We start from the raw sequence: 26,207 nt of genomic DNA, 5'->3' as shown, positions 1-26,207 counted from the left end.
GCTTTCATGGAAATAGTAGGAAGTTTTAAAAAACGTAAAGTGCATTTTTTTCTTTGTAGTTATTCTGCACCATTAAATATAACTTGGGGCTCCTGGGTGGCTCAGATGGTTAAGCGTCTGACTTTGGCTCAGATGGTGGTCTCATGGCTTGTGGGTTCAAACCCCCCATCAGGCTCTGGGCTGACGGCTCGGAGCCTGGAGCCTGCTTCAGATTCTGTGTCTCTCTCTCTCTCTGCCCCTCCCCTGCTTGTGCTGTCTCTCTCTCTCTCTCTCTCTCTCTCTCTCTCAAAAATAAATAATAAACATTTTAAAAAATAATAAAATAACTTGAAAAATATTCCAGAGTTTCAACATCCGAAGTCAATAGTATTTCCTTTTATGCATAATTTTCCCCAACATTTTATTATGAAAATTGTCAAATATATTGAAAAAGTGAAGTATCTGTACAGTGAATCATGTATACTCGTGACTTAGATTCTACAATTAGCAGTGAATTTGCTTTATCACATATTCATCCAACCATCTATCTGTTGATCCCTCTATGCATTATCAATCCATCTTATTTTTTAATGCATTTTAAAATATGTAAGTTAAATTATATAAGTTGTAGACATCAGTATACTTCATTCAATATGTAGTGTGCCTATCATTCATTAGAGTTCAATATTTATTTCCGTGTTTTTCTGAGGTAAGCTTTATATACAGTGAAAGCATAAGCTTTAGTGTACCATTCAATGAATTTTGGCAAATGAATATATTTGGGTAACCCAAAACCATATGACAAGATGAGATATTCTCATCTCTTCAGAGAGTTCACTCATACTCCTTCCCAGCCAATCCCCACATGCCCATCCCTCCATGTTTTTCCACACAGCTTAGTTTAGCAGCAGTATTTAAGAGTTACGATTGCTGTGCATCCTCACTGATATTTGGTATTGTCAGTCTTTGTATTTTGTCCACTCTGATGCATTTACAGCACTGTCTCACTAACTAGTGATTTTGAGCCTTTATTCATGTGTTTGTGGCTTCCTATATTTTCCTTTGTGAAATCTCAGTTTAAATCTTTGCCTATTTTCTATTGGGCTGTTTGAATTTTTATCTTTTTTTAAGGTTTATTTATTTATATTGAGAGAGAGAGAGAGAGAGAGAGAGAGAGAGAGAATATGTGTGTGAGCAGGAGAGAGGCAGAGAGAGAGGGAGAGAATCCCAAGCGGGCTCTGCACTGACAGTGTGGAGCCCAATGAAGGGCTCGAACCCACGAATGGCAAGATCATGACCTGAGCCAAAATCAAGAGTCAGAGGCTTAACTGACTGAGCCATCTGGGTGCCCCTATTTTGGCATTTTCTTACAAAACATAGTCTTACCTTACAATCTAGTAATCACACTCCTTGGTATTATGCAGGTAAGATGAAAAAACGTCCATATGGATGTTTATAGCAGCTCTAGTCCTAATTGCCAAAACTTGGATGGAACCAAGATGTCCTTCAATGGGTGAATGGGATAAATAAACTGGTAGATCAGTAGAATGGGATATTTATTTTTCAGCAATGAAAAGAAATGATCAAGCCATGAAAAGACATGGGGGAACATTAAATGCATATCGATCAGTGAAAGAAACCAATCTGAAAGGTTACATATTGGATGTTTCCAACCATATGACATTCTGGAAAAGGCAAACTTTTGGAGACAATACAGTATCAGTTATTTCCAAAGGGGTTGAGGGAGGGGGGAAAGGATGAATAGGTGGACCACAGGGTATTTTTAGGCACTGTAACTAGTCTGTGTGATACTGCAATGTGGCTGTATGACCTACAAAATCCATAGAACTTTACAACGCACTGAACTCTCATGTAAACTATGGACTTCAGTTAATAATAATGTATCAACATTGGCTCATCATTTATAACAAATGGATCCCACTAAGGCAAGATGCTAAAAATAGGGCAACTGTGAGTAGGGAAAAGAGAGTATGTGGGGACTCTGCCATCTGCTCAGTTTTTCTGTAAACCTAAAACTGCTGTAAGAAATCCAGTCTATTAATTTAAAAAAGATATATACACAAAGGTCAAAGTTTAGTCAAGTTAATAATTTGTACTGATTTATCAAGACAGGCACCTCCTGATTCATCAACCCATTCTTAAATAAAATTGGCTTTTGGGGAGCCTGGGTGGCTCAGTCGGTTGGGCAACCAAGTTCACTCAGGTCATGATCTCACAGATTGTGGGTTCAAGCCCCGCATTGGACTCTGTGCTGACAGCTCAGAGCCTGGAACCTGCTTCGGATTCTGTGTCTCCCTCTCTCTCTGCCCCTCCCCGACTCGCATTCTATCTCTCTCCTTCAAGAGTAAATAAACATTAAAAAAATTTTTTTTAATTAAATAAATAAAATAAAGCTGGCTTTTTTTCTTCTTTTCTTGTTTTTTAAATCAGAGTTTCTGGTGGTGTAGAAGATAACAACTGTTACTATAGTTTGGTACCACTGCCTTGATTCGTGGTAAGGTGGCAGCCGTTTGACCAACTATTGCTTTTGCCTCATTAGTGTAAATGTCAACCAGTGAAAGTGGTACATATTCTCTTCATATTATTCTGAAGAGTTTTGACCTTGCAAGACTCTACCAAAATATCTCAGGTATCTCTAGACGTCCATGGCTCATCTTTTGAGGACTATTGGACTATGATGTTCCTAGCTGTCATTTTCTTCAAATTTATCCTCTTTGGAATTTTTTGATATCCTTGGATATGTAAGTTTTTGTTTTTACTAAGTATGGGGAAATTTCAGTCATTATTTTATCAAACGTATTTTTTCATATTCCACTCGTTTTCTTCATGTGAGACTTAATTAGATAAATGGTAAAATATTTGACATTGTCCCACAGGTCCCTGAGGCTGTTTCATTTTTCCCCCCAATTTTGTTTTCTCTTCTTCAGTTTGAATCATTTCTACTAATCTATCTTCAAGGTCACTGACTCTTTCATCTGTCATTGTCAATATGCTTTGAAACCCACTCAGGGAAATTTCATTTTTTTTTTTCACATATTGTATTTTTGCTTCTAGAATACTTTCTTAGAATGCTAAAATAGGAAATAGTATGGTAGTAAAGAATATTTTACTTCTAGAATAGAACATTTGGTTCTTTTTATAGTTTTTTTAAATGTTTACTTATTTTTGAGAGAGTGCAAGCGGGGAGGGGCAGAGACAGAGGGGGACAGAGGATCCATAGCAGACTGTGTACTGACAGCAGCAAGCCCAATGTGGGGCTCAAACTCACAAACCTTTAGATCATGACCTGAGCCAAGTTGGATGCTTAACCAACTGAGCCACCCAGGCGCCCCACCTTTTTTTTTTTTTAACAGTTTTGATTTTTGTCCTTTAAGATATCCTATCCATTAACTCATTATGAGGATATTTTCCTTCACATCCTTGAGCATTATTATGATGGCTGCTTTATTCTCTTTTTTACATTTTTATTTCAGTTAGTTAACATAGAGTGTATTATTAATTTTAGGTGCATAATATAGTGATTCAACACTTTCATACATCACTCTGTGCTCATCACAACAAGTGTACTCCTTAATCCCCATCACCTATTTAACCCATTCCCCCCCTCCCCCACACCTCTCCTCTGGTAACCATCAGTTTGTTCTCTACAGTGAAGAGTTTTTTCTTGATTTGTCTCTTTCTCTATCTTATTTTTTCCCCTTTCCTTGATTATTTTGTTTCTTAAATTCCACATGTCAGTGAAATCATATGGTATTTGTCTTTCCTGATGGATTTATTTAGAGAGAGAGAGAGAGAGAGAGAAAGAGAAAGAGAAAGAGAATGTATGTGTGAGTGTGGGAGGGACAGAGGGAGAGGAAGGGGGAATCTTAAGCAGGCTCTATGCCCAGGGCGGAGCCTGATGCAGGGCTTTGATCTCACGACCAAAAGATCATGACCTGAGCTGAAATCACGAGTCGGAAGCTTAACCAACTAAAGCGCCCAGGTGCCCCCTGACTGACTGACTTATTTCACTTAGCATTATACTCTCTAGCTCCTCCATATGATGGCTGCCTTGAATCATACTGTTTATTCCTACAGCCAAGACATCTTGGAGTTGGTTTCCATCGATTACCTTTTTGGGGGGTGGAGGGGATGGGTCACATTTTCCTATTTCTTTGTATGTGTAGTAATTTGGAATTTATTATGGACATTGTAAATAATACATTAAGACTTAAATTCTGTTACGTTCCTTTGAATAGTTCCCATTTTTCTTTTTTACTCTACTTGGCTGAACTCAAACTCGAAAGTCTGCCTTTCCTGTCATGGGAAACAGTTTAGCTCTGAATCATCTCGGTTAGCTTAGCTGGGTTGTTTAGAGTATGTGCTGTGCATGTGTAATTCAGAGGTCAACAGAGAATTTGGGCAAAGTTTATATGGTATTTACTGAGATTTGTCCCTTCATTTCCAGCTGCCATGTTTGCCCAAAACCATATCTCCTGACTCTTTAAAAGAATTTTTTTTAAGTTTATTCATTTATTTTGAGAAAGAGCGAGCACGTATATGAGTGGGGGAGGGAGGGAGGGGGGGGGGGGGAGAGAGTCCCAAGCAGGCTCCACACAGTGACAGTATAGAGCCCGATGCGGGATTCAAACTCACAAACCGTGAGATCATGACCTGTGCCGAAATCAAGAGTCAGCTGCCTAACCAACTGAGCCACCCAGGTGCCCCTCACCCAATTCTTTAAACCAGCAAGACTGCATGTCTTATATCGGAGTGTTGGCTGCCCAGTTTGGCCCTGACCGAGACTTGTCCTCAGGCCAAGAACTATAAAACCAGGAAACTCTCCTGGTGATATTGCCTGTTTCCACCTGTAGACCTCCGTTCAATTTCCACCTTCCTTAGCTTACTCTCTAGTGCTTTCCGATACTTGTTTTCTTGGTCAACTTTGATGAATGTTTGTCACTGTTTTCATAGAACAACTTTTGGCTTTATTGATACTTTCTATTGTTTTTCTATTCTGTATTTCATTTGTATCAGTTGTAATATTTATTATTTCCATCCTTCTGCAAGATTTGAGTTTAGCTTGCTCTTTTCCCCCCCTATTTTGTTAACACATAAAGTTATATTATTGATTTGGTAACCTTCTTTTATTAGAATATATATCTATACATTTTATTTTTATCATGAAGTGATTTCAAAAAGGAGTGAAATCGAGAGAGGAAGAGAGAATTATATATTAAATAGCAATATGAAACATACTTACAATCCAGCTTAAAATAGAAAATATTCGATTCAGAGAACTATTCCCTAATCCTTCCGGATCTCATTTCCAACCTCCTAACCAAAGTTAATCATCATTGTGAATTTGAAATAGTGGCTACAAATTTTATTTATTATTTTATACTTCATTATATACGTATACAAATTAAATTAAAGCAATATATATAGTATTGTTTTGTTTTAATATTTAAATTGTATCATTATGGTGATTCATTCAGCTCTGTACAGCTCATTTCCAGAGCTGTAGAATGCCCCCGTGTATGCATATACTAAAATTTCTCATCTGTTCTTATGCTAGTAGACATTTTAATTATTTCTAAATTCTTATGATTTCAAATACTGCTCCTCTGAGCATTCTTGTACACATCTGTAAGAGAAAATACTTAAGTGTTTCTTTAGGGCATAAACCTGGGGTGTAATGGCATGGTAAACATATGTAGCTGTTCAACGTTACGAGGTGTTCCCCAACTTATTTCCTCGGTTTCTTTTTTTTTCTTTAATGTTTATTTATTTTATTTTGAGAGAGAGCATGCACAGGGGAGAGCCAGAGAGAGAGAGAGAGAGAGAGAGAGAGAGAATCCCAAGCGGGCTCCATGCTGTCAGCACAGAGCCCAATGTAGGGCTTGATCCCACAAGCCATGAGACCATGACTTGATCAGAATTCGAGTCTGATGCTTAACTGACTGAGCCACCCAGGTGGCCCACCTCGGTTTCTTTTTCTAATGTAAGCATTTACAACTATAAATTCCCCAGTGGCATTGCTTTTGGTATATTCTTATGGGTTTGGGTATGTTGTGTTTTCATTTTTATTCATCTCAAAGTATTTCCTTTTTTCTTGAGCTAAATGGTTATATTTTTCCAGTTTCATTGAGAAATAATTGACATGCATCACCAGCGTGATGACTTCATTTACATATATCGCAGTGATTACCATGACTGTATGACATGATAACACCATATAGATGCAATGAGAAGAAAGGAAGAAAATGTTCTCCTTATGAGAATTTAAAGGATTTGCTCTCTTAATGACTTTTCTATACATCATACAGTAGTGTTAGCTCTAGTTATCATGTTGCTTATTACTCCCCAGTATTTATTTATCTTATAAATGGAAGTTTGTACCTTTTGACAACATTTTTAATGTTTTAAAATTGACCACCTTCAAAGTATTTTCTAATTTAATTTGTGATTTTTTTCTCTGACCCATAAATTGTCTAAGAGCGTGTTGTTTAATTTCTACATATCTGTAAATTTTCTACTTTTTCTTCTGTTATTAATTTCTAATTTCATTCCGCTGTGGTCAGAGAAGATACTTCGAAAGATTTCAATATTTATAAATTATTGAGACTTGTTTTGTGGCCTAGCTTACCCTGTAACTGGAAAATGTTCCATGTACACTTGAGAAGAATATGTATTCTGCTGTTGTTGAGTGGAATGTTTTCATTCCATTAACATATGTCTGTTATGTCTAGTTGGAGTGTAGTGTTTTTCACTATTTTCAGTGTTTTTCAGTGTTTTCATTATGGGTCTTCTGTCTGTTCATCTATACATTATTGATCATGGACTATTGAGTGTCCAATTATTATTGTAGACCTGTGTGTTTCTCCCTTCAATTCTGTCAGTTTTGGGGATCTGTTGTAGGTGTATATGATTTTATAATTTTTACAACTACTTAATGGATTGACTTACCAATATATAATGGCCTTCCTTGTCTCTTGTAATAATTTTTGTCTTAAAGTGTATTTTGCCTTATATTGGCATAGCCATCCCATTTCTCTTTTGGTTATTACTTGCGTAGAATTACATTTTGCTTTCTTTTACTTTCTTTTTTTTTTTCTTTTTTTTTTTTTTTAACTTTTATTTATTTTTGAGACAGAGAGAGACAGAGCATGAGTCGGGGAGGGTCAGAGAGAGAGAGGGAGACACAGAATCCGAAGCAGGCTCCAGGCTCTGAGCTGTCAGCACAGAGCCCGATGCGGGGCTCGAACTCACGGACTGTGAGATCATGACCTGAGCCGAAGTCGGATGCTTAACCGACTGAGCCACCCAGGCGCCCCGCTTTCTTTTACTTTCAACCTGTTTATGTCTTTGGATACAAAGTTAGTCCCTTTAAGGCAACATATAGTCAGATCATTTTTTAAAATTCATTCTGCCCATCTCTGCTTTTTAATTGGAGACTTTAATGCATTTACATTAAAAATACTGATAAGGAAATATTTGTTTTCTACATCTCTTATACCTTTTTGTTCCTCAATTATTCCATTACTGCCATTTCTTTGCTTGTTTTTTTTCTATTTTATAGTTTTGATTTCCTTTTCATTTATTTTTTTGTGTAATTTTTTTTCCTTCATGGTTACCCTGGGGATTACAATGAATATCTTAACTTTATAACTTCTTTATAACTTTATGAACATCTATAATGAAGTTTGAATTTATACCAAGTTAGTTTCAACAATATACACAAACTATGTTTCTTTTCTTTTTAAAAATTTTTTTAAAAAATGTTTATTTATTTTTGATAGAGACAGAGTGTGAGCAGGGGAGGGGCAGAGAGGGAGAGAGAGAGGGAGAATCTGAAGCAGGCTCCAGGCTCCAAGCTGTGAGCACAGAGCCTGATGCAGGGCTCGAACCCACAGACCCGACCATGAGGTCATGACCTGAGCTGAAGTTGGACACTCAACCGACTGAGCCACCCAGGCACCCCAACTATGTTTCTTTACTAGTTCATCCTTTCCTCTTTATGTTGTTATTGTCACAATCACATCTTTATCTATTGAGTGCCCATTAACATAGCATTATAGTTACTACTTTGTGCACTTGCCATATATATCAGATAGAAAAAAAGAGGAGGTACAAACCAAATATGCAATACTACTGACCTTTATGTGTACCTATGTAGCTACCTTTACCATTGTTCTCTAGTTCTTTGTATGGCTTCAAGTTGCTGTCTAGTGTCCTTTCATTATAGCCTGGAGAAATCCCTTTACCATTTTTTTGTAAGGCAGGTATACTAGTGACGAACTCCCTCAGTCTTTGTTTATCTGGGTATGTCCTAATATATCCTTCACTTTTAATTAGGGTTTTTAGACCACTGATGTTTAAAGTAATTATTGATAGGGGTGCCTGGGTAGCCCAGTTGGTTAGGTGTCATCCCTTGATTTTGCCTCAGGTCATGATCTCACAGTTTGTGAGTTTGAGTTCATGCTTACAGCTTACAGCTCGGAGCCTGCTTGAGATTCTCTCTCTCCCTGTCTCTGCCTCTCCCCTGCTCACACACTCTCTCTCAAAAATAAATATATAAACTTTAAAAATAAGGAAGTAATTTTTGATATAGATTAATATCTACAGTATTTGTTACTGTTTTCTATTCATTGCCCTTGTTCTTTGTTCCTATTTTGTCTTCCATTCTTTTTCTGCCATTTGTGGTTTTTAAAAAATTTTTTTTATGTTTTTATTTTATTTTTGAGAGAGAGAGAGAAAGAGAGAGAGAGAGACAGATAGACAGATAGACAGAGTGTGAGCCGGGGAGGGGCAGAGAGAAAGGGAGACACAGAATCCAAAGCAGGCTCCAGGCTCTGAGCTGTCAGCACAAAGCCTGATGCAGGGTCAAACTCATGAACTGTGAGATCATGACCTGAGTCGAAGTCAGACACTGAACCTACTGAGCCACCCAGGTGCCCCTCTGCCATTTGTGGTTTTAATTGCATATCTAATGTGAGTCCATTTCTTGCTTTCTTAGCATATATCATGCTTCTTATTTTTTTTTTTACTTTGTTTTGTGGTTTCCCCTAGAGTTTACAATATACATTTACAACTAATCCAAGTTCAAATAACATCGTACATCTTCATGCTCAGTATAAGTACTTTATAACAAAGTGATCCCAATTCCTCCCTCTCATCATTGCTGTCATTCATTTCACTTATACATAAACATACATAAGGATATATATATTATATGCTCTATATTATATATGGACATATTTTCAAATACATTGCTTTTATTTTTATTTTGAACAAATTGTTTTCTGTTAGATCAATTAAGAATTGAAAAATAAAAGTTTTAATTTTATTTTTATTTGTTCCTTCTTCAGTGCTCTTCCTTGCTTTACGTAGTTCAAAGTTTCTGACATATCATTTTCTTCTCTCTGGAGAACTTTTAACATTTCTTGCAAGGCAAATCTCCTGGTGACAAATTCCCTCAATTTTTGTTTGTGTGCGAAGTTTTCATTTTTCTTTCGCTTGTGAAGGATAATTTCACAGTGTACCAAAACTTGGCTGATATTTTTTTTTCCTCTCAACACTTCAAGTATTTCACTTTACTCTCTTCTTGCTTCAATGGTTTCTTTGGAGAATCAGATGTAATTCTCATTTTTGCTTCTCTATACATGAGGTAAGTTTTTCCTTCTGGGTTCTTTCAAGATTTTTTTCTTTATCTTTGATTTTTTTTTTTTTTTTTCATTTTGAATATGATATGCCTAGGTGTAGGATTCTTTCTGTTTGTTTGTTTGTTTTGGCATTATCCTGCTTGGTGTTCTTTGAACTTCCTGGATATGTGGTTTGGTATCTGACATGAACTTGGGGGAAATTGTTAACCATTATGTTCCTTTGTCTCTTTCTTCTCTTTCTGGTGTTTCCATTTCACACATGTACACTTAAAAAAATTTTTTTTAATGTTTATTTATTTTTGAGAGAGACAGAGATAGAATGAGAGTGGGTTAGGGGCAGAGAGAGAGGGAGACACAGAATCTGAACAGGCTCTGAGCTGTCAGCACAGAGTCTGACGTGGGGCTCAAACTCACAAGCCATGTGATCATGACCTAAGCCAAAGTCAGTCGCTCAACCAACTGAGCCACCCAGGCGCCCCCACACATGTACACTTTTTATAGTTGTTCCACAGTTATCGGATATTCTATTCTGTTTTTTACCCCAGTCTTTTTTAGTTTTGCTCTTTGTTTTGGGAGGTTTCTACTGACATATTCTCAAACTCAGAGATTCTTCCTCAGCTACATCCAGTCTACTACTGAGTCCATCAAAAACATTCTTCTTTTCTGGGGCACCTGGGTGGCTCAGTCCCTTAAGCATCTGACTCTTGGTTTCAGCTCAGGTCATGATATTACAGTTTTGGGAGTTCAAGCCCTGCTTTGGACTCTGTGCCTGCAGTGTGGAGCCTGCTTGGGATTCTCTCTCTCCCACTCTTTTTCCCCTCACCCACTCGCACTGTCTCTGTCTCTCTCAAAATAAATAAATAAACTTAAAAAAAAGTATTCTTGGGTCGCCTGGGTGGCTCAGTCAGTTGAGCATCTGACTTTGGCTGAGGTCATGATCTCACAGTTTGTGGGTTTGAGCCCTGCATTGGACCTTGTGCTGACAAGTCAGAGCCTGGAGCCTGCTTCGCATTCTGTGTCTCCTTCTCTCTCTACCCCACCCCTGTTCTCTCTCTCTCTCTCTCAAAAATAAATAAATGTAAAAAAAGTAAAAAAAAAAAAACCATTCTTCATCTCTCTTACAGTATATTTGATTTCTAGCATTTCTTTTTTGATTCTTTCTTAGGATCTCCTTCTCTCTGTTTACATTGCCCATCTGTATCCATTAGAGCCCTTAATATATTCATCACAGTTCTTTTAAATTCCCAGTTTGGTAATCCCAACATCCCTACCATATCTGAGTTTGGTTCTGAGGCTGTATCTTCACAAACTGTTTTTTCTCTTTTAATATGGCTTGAAATTATTTTTGTCAAAAGCCAGACACAGTATAATGGGTAAAAGAGTATCTGGTAAATAGGCATTTAGTGGTGTGGTGGTAGGGGATGGAGAGAGGGGAAGCATTCTATGCATATTTGATTAGACTTTTAGCGAGTCTGTGCCACTGGGCTGTGAACTTCTCCCTCTCTCTCCCCATTAGGTGGGACTGGATGGCTAAAAAGGGCTAAAATTTGGTTATTTCCTCTTTCCCACGTGTAAGGCTAGAGTAGGCAGGAGTCGCATATTTCCCTTCCTCTAGGTTGTTTAGGCCTTGATAAAACCCCAATAGTGAGGCTTTGGTAAAGCAGTTTCTCTTGAGGCAGCTCTTATTAAGAACAATGGGATGTTGTGCCCTATTTCAAAATGGTTCCTTTTCCCCTCCTTCTGCCAGATGGTAAAGGGCATTTCTCTCCAATATTCCTTGAGAACCAAGTCGGTTACAGTGTAGGTTTTCTTCCCCGGACACTGGTTCCTTTGGAGGTTTCTGCTTGAGAGTTCCGGCTCTAGTTGTCTTGATTCTCTGTATCTGTCTGCCTGCCTGTCTCTCCCGTGTTTTGGGTGGTAGTTTGCCCTGTGAACTCACTTCTATGATGGATCAGAGAAGAGTTGTTGATTTTGTTTGTTTGTTTGTTCAGCTTTTTGTTTGTTGTTGGAATGGGGTGATGACGTCCAAACCCCTTACAAGCTGGACTAGAAACTAGAAGTTTCTCCTTCATTTTTCAAAGAAGAGGTTTTTCTAGATCTAGAATTCTTGGTTGACTTTTTTTTCTTTCAACATTTTAAATATGTCACCCCACTGCCTCATGGCTCCATGATTTGTGACTGGAAATCAGATGTTAACCTTATGGATCCTTTGTGCATGATGAGTTCCTCCTTTCTTGGTGCTTTCAAGATTTTCCCTTTAGTTTTGGCTTTTGGCAATTCGACATTAATGTGTCTCTGTATGAATCTCTTTTGGTTTATCCTGCTTGGAATCTCTGAGCTTCTTGGATGTGTAGATTTGTGTCTTTCATCAAACTTGGGAGCTTTTAGGCCATTATTTCTTCAGATATTCTTTCTGCATCTCTCTCTCGTCCTCTCACCCAGGACTCCTATTATGTGTATATTAGTATACTTGATGGTATCCCCAGGGTCCCTGGGGCTCTGTTCACTTCATTCTTTACTCTTTTTGCTCCTAAGACAAGATCCTTTCAAATGACCTATTCAAATTCACTAATTCTTTTGCCAGTTCAAGTCTGCTGTTAAACTCCTCTAGGGAATTTTTCATTCCAGCTATTATAATATTTAGCTACAGTATTTCTATTTCCACTATGGATTGAATGTTTGTGTCCCCCTCCCCCCAAATTCATATGTTGAAATCTAATCCCCCAATGTGATGGCATTTAAAGGTGGGACCTTTGGAGGTAGTTAGGTCATGGGAGTGGAACTCCATGAAGGGGATTAGTGCTCTTTTTAGAAGATGCCAAACAGTTAGCTCACTTTCCACCATGTTGAGGATACAACGAGAAGATGGCAGTCTGCTACCTGGAAGAGATTTCTCATCAGAACCTGACTGTATTGGCATCTTGATCTCAGGCTTCCAACCTTCAGAACTGTTGTGTATATAAACGTGTTTTTTATAAGTCACCCAGTGTATGGTACTTAGGTATAGCAGTCCAAACTGACTAAGATAGTTCCTTTTTATGGTTTTTCTGTCTCTTTGTTGATACTTTCTATTTGGTGAGAAATTATTCTCCTGGTTTCCTTTAGGTCTTTGGGCATATTAAAAGGTTGATTTGAAGTCTTTGTTTAGTAAGTCCTGAGCCTCCTCATGGACAGTTTTTATTAATTTGTTTCCTTGAAGGGGCCATGCTTACTTATTTCTTACATGCCTCATAATTTTTTGTTGAAAATTGGATGTTTTGAATATTGTAATGCAGCGACTATAGAAATATGCTTCTACCCCCTCCCTAGGGTTTGTTGTTTTTTCTTGTCGTGGGTTGTTGTTTGCTTGTTATGTCATTTTTCTAAACTATTTTTTGGAAGTGTATTCTTTGTCATGTGTAGCTACTGAAGTCTGTTCTGTAGGTCATATTTGGACAGTTACTTTAAGTGCCTGAAACCAACAAAAGAAAAGAAAAGGAAGAAAAGAGCCCTCTTCCAGTTTTTGGAGGTTGGTTCTTTGTTGGGGCACTCCTTCAATGCCTTGCCAGAACTTGGCCTTAGACTTTACTTTTGCTTGCACAGAATTTGCAGGCCAGCTAGATGTGAAAGATTTGGGTATTCTTGGGCTTTTCCTAAGCGGGTGTCCTGCCTTGGGTATGTTCATGGCCTTCTTGATTCCCTGGTACACATGGGAGCTTTTAAAATCCCTATTCCCCCATGTATTTGCTTTTCAATCCCTCCCATTCTAGTCTGTCTCTTTCTTGTCTCAAGTGTTGTCCTTTGGTCCAGGCTGCTGTGTCTCATACCTCTACCTTTAAATGCCAACAGCAAAAGCTACCCGGAAATAGCCCCAGCCCTGGGAATGCTCTGAGTAGGATGGAACAAAGGGAAACCTTTGTGTAGTTCCTTGAGGGAGCTGCCAGAGAGGTCGAGACCCATAACCACACGACTTGGAGAATGAGGTTTGTATTGCTTCCTCCGGCCCTAGCAACCCGCACAAGGGTTGCAGGCTGTCACCCTCATGGCCACTTTCATTGTCGTTGTTTGTTTGTCTTTGTGGAAAGATTTTTGAACTCTGAATTAAACTTATTGTATAGACATTGGGCTATTCATTTTACCTACTTTTTTTTTTAAGATTTTATTTTTGGGTCACCTGGGTGGCTCAGTCAGTTAAGTGTCCAACTCTTGATTGCAGCTCAGGTCATGATCTCATGGTTCATGAGTTCAAGCCCCACATCTGTCTTTGTGCTAAAAGTGGCCTGCTTCAGATTCTCTTCTCCACCGCCCTCTCTGCCCCTCTCCTGCTCATGCTCTCTCTCTCTCTCTCTCTCTCTCTCTCAAAATAAACAAATGAACATTTAAAAAAGCTTTTATTTTTAAGTAACCTCTACACCCAATATGTGGCTCAAACTTAACAACCCTGAGATCAAGAGTCACATGCTCTACTGTCTGAGCCAGCCAGGTGCCCCTACCTACGCCTTCTTTAGTGAATTTTGGTAGTGTCTTTCAAGGAGTTTTTCTGTTTCATATAAATTATCCAGAGTATGGCATTATGCTGCTCATAACATTTTCTTAATGTTCCTTTAACTATATATATATATATGATATGCAGTGATGCCCCTTTTCTTATAAAAATATTGGCAGTTTTTGTCTTGTGTTTTCTCTTTTTTGATAAGTCTCTCTAAAGTGTATCAGTTTTGTTGATTTTTTTTAAAATAGCCAGCTTTTGTGTTTAGTGACTTTTTCTATTGTCTTTCTATTTTTAATTTCACTGCTTACTAGTCTTATCTTTATTATTTCTTGCCTTCTTTTTGCTTTGGTTTTAATTAGCTCTTCTTTTTCTATTTTCATAATGAAAGCTTCTATTTTTGACTTGAGGCCTTTCTTTTTTTCTAATGTAATCAATTAATGGTATAAACTTCCCTCTAATTATTGCATTAACTGTGCCCTAAAAATTTTGATATGCTGTGTTTTCGTTTTCAATCATTAGGGCATTTTCTAATTTCCCTTGTGATTTTTGTTTGCTTGTTTGTTTCATCCACAGAAGTACTTAAAATTGTGTTGGTTAATTTCCAAACTGTCAGTGATTTTCCAAGTAAGTTTCTATTAGTGATATTTAGTTTCAGATGTTCAGATGTTCAAAGCTTGATGCTTTTTCTTTATGTGAGAGAGGGGTGTGAGGAAGTAGGCAGGATCTCATCCTGTCCACAGAGGCTGATGATCACCAAATGCACATCTTAGCCTACCAAGGGAGGCTCTCTCAGTTTCCTAATTAACATCACTTACTTGTCACTGTTAATCTGAGGCATGGCGGGTAGTGGGTGGGCAATTTAAAGCACTGCAGTGGTCTCTTAGCACAAAGCAGCAGCTTCTTTCTTTCTTTTGTTAATGTTTATTTGTTTTGAGAGAGAAAGAGAGTTCGCGAAGGGAAGGGGGAGGGTCAGAGAGAGAATTTCAAGCAGGGGCATGCTCTCAGCACAGAGCCTGATGGGGGTCTCAATTCCACGACTCTGAGATCATGACCTGAGCCGAAATCAAGAGTCAGACTGAGCCACCCAGGTTCCCCGCAGCTTCATTACTAGATCTTCTGGTTGTTGTAAGTTTTTGAGTAGGTTACAGAGCTGTGCGAAAGTTAATTTCTTAACTTATAAGAAATTAAAAGTTTCTTGAGCCAGCTCATCAGCTGCTTTTGCAGAGGGACAGAGCCCTGGATTCTCTACTCCACTATTTTCAGTTCATTTTATATATTTTAATGAACATAATTTTGGTTGTTGAATAAAATTGTATCTGGTAGATTATCATGATTTATTTACAATTTTTCTATTGTTGAATATTTAGCTCATTTATAATTTTTTGCTATTTTAGATAAGGCTACAAGGAGCTTCTCTGTATGTAAAGCTTTTAGCATTTCATTGGATTCTTGCTTTAGGATTCATTTCCAAAGTGCCATTATGAGGTCTGAGACTATAACCATTTTAACATTTGTAATGTGGGGTGCCTGGGTAGCTCAGTTGGTTGAGCATCCAACTTCGTCTCAGGTCATGATCTCACTGTTCATGAGTTTGAGTCCTGCATTGGGCTCGCTGCTGTCAGCACAAAGCCTGCTTTGGATCCTCTGTCCTCTTCTCTCTCTCTGCCCCTCCCCTGCTCACTCACACACACACATAATGTCTCTCTCTCAGAAATAAACATTAAAAAAACTACAAGGGCTCCTGGGTGGCTCAGTCGGTTAAGCGTCCTGACTTCGGCTCAAGTCATGATCTCACGGTTCGTGGGTTCGAGCCCCCTGTCAGGCTCTGTGCTGACAGCTCAGAGCCTGGAGCCTGCTTTGGACTCTGTGTCTCCCTTTCTCTCTGCCCCTCCCCTGCTCATGCTCTGCCTCTCTCTGTCTCAAAAATAAACAAAACCTTAAAAAAAATTATAATGCTATTACCAGAATGTTGGAAGGATTGTACCAATTTGTACTTCAACCTCATAAGTAATTTTAAACTTTGAATTTTTCTACAGTGGATCTGTTAATGACAAAATTCTTATGAGAAGTAATATATCTTTTAACTTAACAAAGTGTTTCTCAAACTGCAACGTGCATAAAAAATAACACCAGATTTTGTTAAAATGTAGTACCCAATGCAGTGCGTCTGGGGTGGAGCCCAAGTTCCTGTTTTTCTAGCAAGCTCCCAAGTTGTTCTGATGCTGCTGGTCTGATCCCACTTCGAGTACTAAGGCTTTTGAGGCTTAAGCAGTGATATGAAAGGAAGTGGGAAAGCCTTTACTGGGTTTTAAAAATGAAACAAGTTTGAGAAATGTCACTGAAAAAAAAGTCCCAAGGAAAGTAATCTCTCAAAATTGTCTAAATTAAATCAAAGAAAAGGAAAAGGATGCAAGGTTGTTAATGATATTAATGAAGAGCAAAAACAAAAACAAAATAAAACTAGGGATAGTACCTGTGGTTTTGGCTAAAAATTCAGGTTGTAGAGTCTCTCTCTTACAGAGGTAAGGTGTCTGAAGCCTGATAGTAAAATTAATGTTAAAGTAGATCTTTTATCTAGCTAAATAAGCAACATTTTCAGTTTTGTTGATCAAACGCATAGGTCTCTTTGGTATCGTGGATTTCTCTGTAGAAATTTCACATAGTAACACAAATATGCCTAAGAATGTTCTTCCCAAGTTAAATAGATGCTCACAAATAACTTTATTTTTCATTAGGCAAATTTTAAATATTCTTGCTATTCTAAACAAATTTAAGGGGTGCCTGGGTGGCTTATTCGGTTTAGTGTCAGACTCTTGATTTTGGCTCAGGTCATTATCTCATGGTTTGTGAGTTCAAGCCCCATGTTGGGCTCCATGCTGATAGTGCAGAGCCTGCTTGGGATTCTCTGTCTCCCTCTCTCTCTGCCCCACTCTCTCTCTCTCCCTCTCTCAAAAATAAATGAATAAACTTAAAAGAGAGAAAGAAATAGTGGTCTTCAGATACTCAGCATTTTATAAGTGGGCCAACCACTATGTTGCAATGGTAAACAGATCCCTCTGTAGAGTAATACTTCTTAGCCCATAACTTATGCTTCTTTTTAATGAATGCAAAATTCACACACACACACACACACACACACACACACACACACACACACACACCATCGAATGAGGCTCTGATATTAATCCCATTCTCCTCCTTGCTAATAGTCTGTCTAGATAGCTCTGGGACAAGTATGGTGTAACAGTTGTTATTTCTTTGGTAGTCAAATTGCCTAGCTCCTTGAGGATTAAGTATTAAGATCAAGTATTTTAAACATGTGAAGAAATATAAGTAACTGCATCTGGAAGTAGCTTTCAGGGTCAAGTCAATATTAAGAGTCACACCCTTAATGTGTGTTAATTTGCTGGTATGGTATTGGTGCATTAGAGTTCCATGTAGGATGACTCATCCCTCATGCTTGGGGATAAATGAAGGTAAGAATACTTTTTGCTCTATTTTAAAATTCAGTCAGTGATTCCATGGAAGGTTCTGCTTCTTTCTTGGTACTTTTAATTATTGTGTAGCTCCTCTTCCAACTCCTAATTTTTGCCTTATAGACCTGGACTGGTACATGCAGCGTTCCTGGGGATTCTTGTGTGGAGGGAGGCAAGGTGCTGAATGGTGAAGAAAAAGGCTGGAGGTCTTCATCAGAGGAGGTTCTGGAAAAAAGTTGTCTGAACGGAGTAGCTCTCTTTAAATAAACCGGTGGCCTCTATCTGAGTCCTTTCAAGGACTGCTAAATGTATCAGGCTCCCCTCTAACTATATGACACAGCTACAGATCTCCACCAGAGAAGAAATGATTAGGGGTATGGCTGGCTATGCAATGCCCCAGAAATTAAATATCCAGTGCCTGCTGGATTCCCATATCTTAAAGGGCAAGAGGGGGTGAGGGCAGTTTATTCATTCTAATCCAATATTATAAATTTCACCTTATTTTAAGAATGGGTTTATCAGCATCATGTACAGTTGCATTTCGACTCTAGCTGTCCGTTGGGATCAACTGGGAAACTTTTTAAAAACACCAGTGCTTGGGCTTCTTTCCAGACCAATTGAGTCAGAGTCAAAAGACAGCAGTTTCCTCTTGACCTTGGTAATTACCCAAATGCATTAAGGAGGATGAGAACAGAAATGTAAATGCCATTTTTGATCAGCTTAGGAGACACCTATAATCGTGAACCACAATATACGAGGGGCTGTATGAGAGAAGAATCCTTGCAGCTGTGGAGCTCAGACCTACTCAGCAGAAGATAGTTCTCCAGAGCATGAGACATACCTTGATTTGAAAGACAAAAAAGTGTTTGGATTAATAGAAGTAGGGTAGGCAAGCTGGCAACAAAAGTTTCCCTGAAACCCTGCTGCCTTCTGTTGTTCCACCTCCTCTGTTTCTAGATCACTCCTTCAAGTATCCTAACACTAAGAGTCCTTCAACCATCCCCTACCGGACAAGCCATTAATACTTTTCTGTTGCCCTCACTGACCTCATATCTTTTCTTCCTTGCTTACCCAATTAAAATTCAATGATCAACTATTATAATCAGTTATTGCACACACCCTCAACTTCCTTGCCCTGTTTTCACTTCCTCTTACTCACCTTGGAAAACTCCAACCCTGCTTTAATTGAAGTTTCTTCATTCTGAGCTTTGACCTGAGCAGCTGAACGTGGGTGGAGAAAACCCCACAACCATGTTTCTGAGTCCCATTTTAAATTCTTGAAATCTAGCGGGCTCTTAACACCGCCAGATTGTCCAGCTACATTTTCTTGGTCCTTTCAACCTTCTGCTTTTGTAGATGACTTCACCTTTCACCTTTATCTTCAAACCCCAACATCTGCACCCACTCTCACCCAGATTCACTGTCAGTTGATGACCTCATTTCCTATGCATAGAGAAAAAGTAAAATCACAGAAGACTCCTCTGTCAGTATGGTAGCCATGTAACCTGACTTCTTTTACTCTTCGGCAGCCATGGACGTTCTCCGCTCAAGGGAACCTACCGTGAAGTGTGTAGTTGGCTGATGGCCTCCAGTTGACATGCTTATGGTTTTACTGCAGAGTTTACAGAGAGAGCCCTCCCTTTCCCCCTGCTTCTACCTCCCTTCTTGAGTCTCTCTCAGCCAGTGACTGAGCATGGCGAGAGTACGAGAGCCGTGTCCTTTTTGCCCCACATGTGATTCCTCTGACAGACAGTCAGCTCGAAGACTTCCTCTTGACCCAGCCAAGACTTTCTGAGTAGCCCTGCAGTCTGAGTCTCTTCTTACCCGATCCTCTTTTTTTTCCTTTATTTTTTTAAAGCTTTATGGAGATATAATTCACATACCATACACTTCACCTATTTACAATTACAGTTCAATAGTTTTTATTATAGTCACAGAATTGTGCAACCAACATCTCAATTAATTTTAGCATGTTTCCATTATCCAAAAAGGAAACTCATGCCTGTTAGCTCTGACTGTCCAAACTGCGAATCCCCTACAGTCTTGGACAACCACTAATTTACTTTCTGTTCTCTATAGATTTTTTTCTCCTCTTGGATAATTCATATAAATGCAGTCACGTAATATATGGTCTTTTGTGACTGGCTTCTCTCACTTAGCACATTTTCAAGGCTCATTGAACATTGCTGAACAATGTTCTGTTATATGGACATACCACATTTTGTTTATCCATCCATCAGTAAATAGATACTTGGGTTGTTTCTCCTTGTTGCCTATTATGAATAATATTGCTGTGAACATTTGTGTATAAGTTTTTGTGAGGACATTTGTTTCCATTTCTCTTGGGTATATTCCTAGGAGGGTCCATGGGCAACTCTGTTTTTAACCTTTCACAGAACTACCCAATCCTCTTTTATTTCTTCTTTTCTTTCACAGATCTCAGACTTGCATCATGGTCTGAAGGCTCTTCCCACCTACCTTCCCACCTTTCTCTTTTATCCTTCGCAAGGGTTCCTCCCAATAAATCTCTTGCACATCTAATTTTATCCTGGCATCTGCTTCTAAAAGGACCCAAATGTAATGTATTTGGGATGAATGCTCTGTGCTCCCATGTAAGGTCAAACTTTTCATTTGTGATCTAGATCTGTTTCCCCTTCCTATTCAAGGACATGGCTCCAACAATTCCCCTTCTCCTTCCCTCATTATGAATTATTACCTTTGTACTGAACCATTTCACTGGATTACATACATGCTCTTATTTCTCAGAATTGCTTAATTAATTAATCATTCTTCTCTTGGCTCTGCTTCCCCTTCCAGTACTTGCCACATTTCTCTCTTCTTCTTTAATAAAAACTTCCCCTAATACTTGTCTATATTTACCATCCGCTGTCCGTTCTCTCTTGAATCTATTAGATCAAGATTTTGCCTCACTAATCTGCAATTGCTTTTGTTAAGGTCATCATCAATGACCTCCAGTTGTTCAATACAATAGATAGTCTCCATCCTTTTCTTAGTTGATGTAGCAACATTTGATGCAATCGTGAATAGCTTCTCTTTATAATACTTTATTTGGCTTCAAGGTCACTGTACTGTATTGATTTTTCCCCTATTTTACTGGTCCCTCCTTATCAATCTCATTTGCTGGCTCCTTCTAATGTCTGCAAACTGTGAACACTGGAGTATCCCAGATCTATGTCATTGGACCTCTTCTCTTTTTCTATCTAAATCCACATTCACTCTCTTGGTGATATCACCTAATCCTATGGCTTTAAATATAATTTCTGATGTGCCTGGGTGGCTCAGTCAGTTAAGCTTCTGACTGGATTTTGGTTCAGGTCATGATCTCATGGTTCATGGGTTCAAGCCCTTTGCTGTCAGTGAAGAGCCTGCTTGGGATTCTTTCTCTCCCTCTCTCTGACCCTCCCCTGCTCTCATTCTCTCTCAAAATAAATAAATATGTAAACATATATATAATATCTATACTTATGACTGCCAAATTCATATCTTCAGTGCAGATATTCTCTCCTAAACTTTAGTCTAGTATATTTAGCTGCTTATGTGACTTCTCCTCTTGAATATCTAATAAACTTCTTATACTTGACATATCCCAAACTGAGCTTGTATACCTGCTTCTTACCCAGTTTTCTTCATCTCAGTTAAGGGTGGTCTTACAGTAGCTCAGGCCAAAATCTTGGAGTCATCTTTGGCTGCTTTCTTTTTTTCTTTTTAGAAAAGATTTTTAATGTTTACTATTCTTGAGAGAGAGAGAGAGAGAGAGAGAGAGAGAGAGAAAGAGAGAGAGACGGAGCATGAGCAGGAGTCAGGCAGAGAGAGAGGGAGACACAGAATCCGAAGCAGGCTCCAGGTTCTGAGCTGTCAGCATAGAGCCTGTTGCTGGGCTCAAATCCACAAACCACGATATCATGGCCTGAGCCGAATTCGGACACTTAACCAACTAAGCCACCCAGGTGCCCTGGTACTCATTTTCTTCAGGCCAAACTTCTGTGCTTCAGATTCCTGCCTGAAGGTACATTACTTCCATAGTCAGACCTTTGCCCAAGGAGTTAAAGTGGTAATTTGTTTTCGATAGATTAGAGGTATTATTGGTACAGGGGTCACTAACCCTCATCTTGTCCTACTAGGGTTCTTATTCATTAATTCACTCATACAATAATATTTCTCAGCACTTGCTGTGTGTCAAACCTTGATTGGTACGGGATATGCAATGGGGAATGAGACAGATATTTCTGCCTTCATAGCTACAAGGGTGTCTTTGCGTTCTTATGCAATGCATTCTTCCTACACCTATCCTACCAGGTAAGAAATAGGTGCATTGCCTGGGCTACATCATCTTTGCAAACACTGTACTGTATAGAACATGGTATTTAGACTTGATGATTGTATCTACTCAGTGATCCCTATGATCAGTAAGGTTCTTCTACACCAACACTTTGTGGTTTTAGAATTTGTTTGATTTGTATTAAATGTACTCAATGCTATCTGACTTCAATTCATTGCATTGTAACAACATAACCTTAATAAAATTAGGGACCCCCAAATAGTCTAGGCATTATACAGTAACTGCATTCAAATATCATGAGTTTAATACCCACGAATAATTGAAGAGAAAATTTGAGTTGTTTTTTTAAAGTTTTTGTTTAAATTCCGGTTAGTTAACATAGAGTGTAATATTAGTTTCAGGTGTACAATATAGTGATTTAACACTTCCATACAACACCTGGTGCTCATCCCAAGTGCCCTCCTTAATCCCATCGTGTATTTAACCCATCCCCCCCACCCTCCCCTCTGGTAACCATCAGTTTGTTCTTTATAGTTAAGAGTCAGCTTCTTGGTACGCCTTTCTCTTTGCTCATTGCCTTGTTTCTTATATTCCACATATGAGTGAAATCAGATGAGATTTGTCTTTCTCTGACTGACTTATTTCACTTAGCATAATACATTCTAGTTCCATCCATGTCATTGCAAATGGGAAGATTTCACTTTTTTATGGCTGAGTAATGTATCTATCTACTATCTATCTATCTATCTATCTATCTATCTATCTATCTATCTAAGTAATGTATCTATCTCAGATATTCTCTATCCATTCATCAATCGATGGGCACTTAAGCTGTTTCCATAATTTGGCTATTGTAGATAATGCTGCCATAAAAATCAGAGTGCATGTATCCCTTCGAGTTAGTGTTTTTGTATTCTTTGAGTTAATACCTAGTAGTGCAATTGCTGGATTATAGGATACTTCTATTTTTTACTTTTTTGAGGAATCTTCATACTGTTTTCCACAGTGGCTGCACCAGTTTGCATTCCCACCAACAATGCCAGAGGGTTCCCCTTTTTCCACATTCTTACCAGCACCTGATGTTTCTTGTGGTGTTGATTTTAGCCATTCTGACAGGTTTCAGGTGACATCCCCTTGCAGTGTGATTTACATTTCCATGCTGATGAGTAATGTTGAGCACCTTTTCATGTGTCTGCTGTCCATCTGTATGTCTTTGGGAAAATGTCTATTCTTGTCTTCTGCTCATTTTTTATTTGGATTTTTCATTGTCTGGGTATTGAGTTATAAATTCTTTATACGTTTCAAATATTAACCCTTCATGAGATGTGTCATTTGCAAATATACTCTCCCATTCCACAGGTTGCCTTTCAGTTTTATTGTTTCCTTCACTGTGCAGAAGCTTTTTATCTTGACAAAGTCCCAATAGTTCATTTTGCTTTTTTTCTCCTTGCCTCAGGAGATATATCTAGAAGGAAGTTGCTACAGCCAATGCCAAAGAGGTTACTGCCTGTGTTTGCCTCTAGGATTGTTATGGTTTCACGTCTCATATTTAGGTCTTTCATTCATTTTAAATTAATTTTTGTGTTTGGTATAAGAAAGTGGTCCAGTTTCATTCTTTTGCATGTAGCTGTCCAGTTTTCCCACCACCATTTGTTGAAGAAACTGTCTTCTTCCCATTGGATATTCTTTCCTGCTTTATTGAGGACTAACGGACCATATAGTTGTGGGTTCATTCCTGGATTTTCTATTCTGTTCTCTTGATCACGATATCTATTTTTGTGCCAGTGCCATACTATCTTAATCACTACAGCTTTGTAAAATAACTTGTAGTCCAAAATTACAATGCCTCCAGTGTTGACTTTCTTTTTCAATGTTGCTTTGCCTATTTGAGGTGTTTTGTGGTTCCATACAAATTTTAGGATTCTTTGTTCTAGCTCTGTGAAAAATTCTGGTGGTATTTTGATAAGGAATGCATAATCGAATAATCGAATGTGTAGTTTTGGGTAGTATAGACATTTTAACAATATTTGTTCTTCCCATCCATGAATGTGGAATGTTTTTTCCATTTCTTTTTGTCATCTTCCATTTCTTTCATCAGTGTTTTATAGTTTTCAGAGTACAGGTCCTTCTCTTCTTGGGTTTGGTTTATTCCTAGGTATTCTGTTGTTTTTGGTGCAATTGTAACTGGGATTGTTTTCTTAATTTCTCTTTCTACCACTTCATTATTGGCATACAGAAATGCAACAGGTTTCTGTAAATTGATTTTGTATCCTGTGACTTTACTGAGTCCATGTATCAGTTCTAGGAGTTTTTTGGTGGAGTCTTTTGGGTTTTCTAAATGTAGTATCATGTCATCTGCAAATAGTGAAAGTTTTACTTCTCTTGATGATTTGGATGCCTTTTTATTTCTTTTTGTTGTCTGATTGCTGAGGCTAAGACTTCTAGTGCTATGTTAAATAACAGTGGTAAGAGTGGACATCCCTATCTTGTTCCTGACCGTAGGTTAAATCTCTCAGGTTTTCCCCATTTAGGATGATATTAGCTGTGGGTTTTTCATTTATGTCCTTTATTATTTTGAGGTATGTTTTCTCTAGACCTACTTTGTTGAGAGTTTTTGTCATGAATGGATGTTTTACTTTGTCAGATGCTTTTTCTGTGTCTATTGAAAGGATCATATGGTTCTTATCTTTCTTTTATTAATGTGATGTGTCATGTTGATTGATTTGCAAATATTGAACCAACCTTGCAGCCCAGGAATAAATCCCATTTGATCATGGTGAATGCTTCTTTTAATGTCCTGTTGGATTCAGTTTGCTAATGTTTTATTGAGAATTTTCACATCCATGCTCATTAGGGATATTGGCCTGCAGTTCTCTTTTTCAGTGGAGTCCTTATCTGGTTTTTGTATCAGGGTAATGTCAGCCTCATAGAATAAATTTGGAAGTTTTTCTTCCTTTTCTGTTTTTGGGAATAATTTGAGAGTATGTATTAACTCTTTAAATGGTCAGTGGAATTCCCCTGGGAAGCTCTCTGGCCCTGGACTTTTGGTTGTTGGGAGTTTTTGATTACTGATTCAATTTTTTTTGCTGGTTATGAATCTGTTCAAGTTTCTATGTCTTCCTGTTTCATTTTTGGTAATATATATGTTTCTAGGAATTTACCCATTTCTTCCAGTTTGTACAATATGTTGGCATATGGTTTTTCATAATACTCTCTTATAACTGTTTGTATTTCCGTGGTGTTGGTTGTTATTTCTCCTCTCTCATTTGCGATTTTATTTATTTAGATCCTTTCTCTTTTCTTTCTTGATAAGTCTGGCTAGAGATTTACAAACTTTATTAATTTTTTCGAAGAACCAGGTTCTGTTTTCAATGATCTGTTCTATTGTTTTTGAAGTTTCTGTATCATTTATTTCAGCTCGAATCTTTATTATTTTCTTCCTTTTGATGTCTGTAGGCTTCATTTGTTGTTCTTTTTCTAGCTCCTTTAGGTGTAAGGTTAGGTTGCTTGAGATTTTTCTTGTTTCTTGAGGTAGGCCTGTGTTGCTATACTTCACCTCTTAGGACTGCTTTTGCTGCATCCCAAAGATTTTGGAACATTGTGTTTTCATTTTCATTTGTTTCCATGTAATTTTTTTTATTTCTTCTTTGATTTCTTGGTTGACCCATTCATTGTTAAGTAGCATGCTATTTAACCCCCATGTACTTGTGGTCTTTCCAAATTTTTCTTGTGGTTGACTCCTAGTTTCATAGCGCTGTGGTCCCAAAAGGTGCATGGTATGATTTCAATCTTTTTGTGTTTTTTGAAGCCTATTTTGTGACTAATATGTGATCTATTCTGGAGAATATTCCATGTGCACTTTGAAAGAATGTATATTCTACTGTTTTAGGATGGAATGTTCTGCATATATCTGTTAAGTCCATCTGGCCCAGTGTGTCATTAAAAGCCATTGTTCCTTTGTTTATTTTCTGTTTAGATGATCTTTCAATTGATATAAGTGTTGTGCTAAATCCCCCTACTATTATTGTATTACTAATGATTAGTTCCTTTACATTAGTTATTGTTTTATACATCTGGGTGCTTTCATGTTGGGTTCATAAATATTTATAATTGTTAGATCTTCTTGTTGGACTGTCCCTTTTATGATTATATAATGTCCTTCTTTGTTGCTTTTTATAGTCTTTGTTTTAAAGTCCATTTTGTCTGATGTAAGTATTGTTACTCTGGCTTTCTTTTGATAACCATTTGCATGATACATGTTTTCTTTTTTTAAAGTTTTTGTTTAAATTCCAGGTAAATGTTTCTCCATCTCCTCA

This window comes from Panthera onca, chromosome D4 (genome assembly GCF_046562875.1).
Source record: "Panthera onca isolate mPanOnc1 chromosome D4, mPanOnc1 haplotype 2, whole genome shotgun sequence".
NCBI lineage: Eukaryota > Metazoa > Chordata > Mammalia > Carnivora > Felidae > Panthera > Panthera onca.
Note: the sequence above shows the minus strand (reverse complement) of the source record.